Source organism: Rousettus aegyptiacus, unplaced genomic scaffold, assembly GCF_014176215.1.
Source record: "Rousettus aegyptiacus isolate mRouAeg1 unplaced genomic scaffold, mRouAeg1.p scaffold_m13_p_11, whole genome shotgun sequence".
Lineage (NCBI taxonomy): Eukaryota > Metazoa > Chordata > Mammalia > Chiroptera > Pteropodidae > Rousettus > Rousettus aegyptiacus.
In genome coordinates, this window is record NW_023416286.1 from 4,902,320 (window position 1) to 4,905,849 (window position 3,530).

Here is a 3,530-nt window from a genome sequence, read left to right on the forward strand (position 1 = left end):
GGTCTCCCTGTGGTGGTCTAATTGATTTGAGCTTTTCTAATTGATTTGAGCTTTTCCGGGATGCAGGGCATAGGACACACACACACACACACACACACACACACACACACACACACACACAAATGAGAGGCGATTTCAAGTTTTTTGTTTCTTCCAGTCATTTTTTGCTTTTCTGTGGAAGGTCTGAAAATCCGGGGCTCTCCTTCCAGACGCCTCCCTCAGTGGCATCCCCACCCGGCACGTGGGGTCCCCAATGGGCCCTCGGTTTTGAGTCCGCTTTCGGGCGGAGGATACAGCTCTCAGCAGACGTGGGGTCCCCAATGGGCCCTCGGTTTTGAGTCTGCTTTCCGGGGGAGGATACCGCTCTCAGCAGCAGCACCTCACGGAGGGTGGTGTTCACAGTCTCCCCGTCAATGGCACACCTGACGCAAACCAACCGGACAGAAAGGCTGCCGATGACAGTCGGTTAACCGTTCCTGGTCTAGTGGCCTCTGCCCTGTCACCCCTCCTCCACTGTCCATTTACACAAGGTCGTTCTGCCGCAGGGGGGTCTAGGTCGTCCCTCTGAAAAGGACAGGGCAGACTCAGAGCCACGGTTCTTGACCAGCTTCTCAGGGTCACGTTGAGAAGCCGGGGGGCCCAGCGCTGTAAATCGATGTAAATAGTTGAGAATGCGCCACATGAATGATATGTGTATATTTAAGTTTAAACGATGTTGCCGTTCTCCAGGTTTTTAACCTCTATGTCCAGCCACGATTATCACACAATTATCCTTGGGCTAATCTCAGATCAGTAGCTCAGTGAGCTGGAAACCCTTCTGGGCAGCATCAGAAGGGCCTCTCATTCCAGCCTTGCCAAGGCAGCCAATGTTCTCTAAACTTCAATTAGGACTGACCTGTCCCCACCTTGTCCTGCCAGCCCGTCTGAGAACACCTGGCCATGACTGAGGTGGAGGAGGTGGAGGAGGAGGAGGCTGTAAATCCTCCACAAAGCTGCTAGGGTTTCACTCGGCTGGGTTAGGTTTGGGAAGAGTTGAATTCGAGATGGAAGTCTCTTGCCAGCAGGAGCCCCGTCTGTAGTAACTCTCGTACCATGTATACCTGAAAGCCGAAAATGGATAAATGACGAATTTAAGGGATCCCAAAAATGAGACTGGCATATCAAGTCACTTTATTAGGTTCTGGCCAGGAAAAGGCAATAAAATCCCACATCAGAGGAGTGTGTGTGTGTGTGTGTGTGTGTGTGTGTATGTGTGTGTGTTTTGGACAGACAGCTTCATCGATCCACCAAGGCCTAGATACTTTTTAAGAAAATAACAGGCGTTAATTTAAACCTATTTGGTGTGGCAGAGTAACTCAGAGATAAAGGCGAGGCCGGGTTTAAGGAGTCTTTACTTTTTTAAAAATAGTCTACGTTTTATTCCAATTATAAAATTGCACCTTACTTAAGAACATTTGGAATTGTGAAGAGTAAAAAGAAACTTGAAATCTCCCTGAATTTCACTATCTAGTTAGTGATAACCCCGAATGAAAGAGTAGTTGTTTCTTGGGGGGAGTTTTCTATGCATGTACTTGTTTTTAGCCAAAACTGAACCATGGCGTTTTCTACCCTGCCTTTCTGTTCTAGCACTGAGGATGTGATTTTAATCACTGCACGGGATTCTGTATGGGGACTGTTTTACCCATGTTCCCACCGTTGGATGGTTCATTTATTTCCTACTATTCTTTTTTTTTTTTTTTTAAAGGTCGCATCTTGTCAATAAATTGTCTATCCCATCTCCGATTACTTTCTAACAGATGCCTCAAAACGGAAACTAGGGGTTAAGAGTATTTTTAAGGTTCCCGATATGCATTGCCACGTTTATTTTCAGATAAGCTATACCAATTCACATTCCCACCAGCGATCATATTTACCTTGTGAGTATTTACCTTGCCTCTCATTAAGATATGAAAGATTTTAATTCACTCGGCAAAGATACATGGGGTGCCCGCTGTGCGGTCTGAGGATACAGCAGGGAACCAGATGGACTCGGGCCGGGGGGGGGGGGCTGGCACCCAGTGGAGGAGCAGAAAAGGTATCATAAATTGTGATCGGGGTTTTAAAGACATAACGAGGCTTAGATAGCAAGTTTCCGGATGGGGAGGTGAGGGGAGCCCACTTTAGACGGGGTGGTCTCGGTTTCCGAGGAGGTGAATGAGAAGGGGGAGCCACCGGGAGAGCAGAGTGTCATGGAGGAGGGGACAGGGGTGCAAAAGCCAAGGGGACAGTGCAGGGTGCCAGGTGCATGGACAGCACCGGGAAGACTGGCTCATCAGGCGGCGGGGGAAACAGGCGCACGTCTTATCACGCAGGGCCCCTGAGTCCACTGGAAGGCGGTCGGGTTGCGTTATTAACACAGCATCAAGCTCCTGGAGATTGCTGATAAGGCAGGGGCTTGCTCCCGGTTCCGCGCTCAGATCACCTTGGCTTCTGCGTAGAAGGGCAGGAGGGCCGGTCAGGAGTGGATGTGAGGAGTGAGTTCAGAGGCCAGGAGAGCTGTGACTTAGACTAGGCAGGTGGTGACAGGTATGAGACCAGCGTGTGAAGCACCTGGCTCGTGAGGGAGGGTGTGTATGTGTGTGTGTGTGTGTGTGTGTGTGTGCGTGCACGCATGTGCGGGCGCACCTTTACCTGGATAAGCACACTCTCCTGGAGATGTTTGTGTCGGAGGTCACCTGCAGAGATCCACATGGAGACTGTTTTAATCATGTCCCCACTGTTGGATGGTTCATTTACCTCCTGCCGTTCCAAATCAGGATGTGTTGAGATGACGCCCCTGGGAAGGCCACCCTCTTCCCTGACAGACTGCGTCGTTATCGAGATGGAGAAGAGACGATGCCGAGGCAGGGACATTCCGAGGAGACTTGAACGCGGTGTCTGTGCCAACGCGCACGCCCTGGTCCCTTCTGACTCTGCACGCACGAAGATTTTCAGGTCTCTGCATTCGCTCCTCCTGCCGTCACGGTGCTGCTGGAGCGTCACGTCTCCTAACGGGGCAGGATGATAGCTGATTTTCATTACGTACCCGTTACGTCCTGGGCACTGTGATAACCTCCTCAGAGCAGCTCATCAATGCTTGTGAAAAACAACACAAATGGACCCACTTTAAAAAGGAGTCGGGGCTGCCCTCCCAGAGGGACTACTTTGCAGGTCTTACTCCCCCAACTTTTTGAGTGTTGAAACTGGGCAAAGTAACCTCTGGGCCTGGCCTCAAGCAGCACTGTGCCTCAAACGAGTGTTCGCAAAACTGGCAGGAAAGCAGATATTTGGAGCACCAGACTGAAAATTGAAGACCTAAAATTAGGTCACATAGAGCTGAAGAATAACTTAGCTTATTTACGCCTGTGGAAATTGCGTCCTTGGCTTATTAATGCCTATAGAAATGCCTTCCTTCTATTCATGTAATTAATCCCCTTCCCTTCTCCTTCACCCCAAATTGGAACTGCATTTGGGTTTCTGCTGGAATCAGAAATCTGCTTCCCAATAATTAT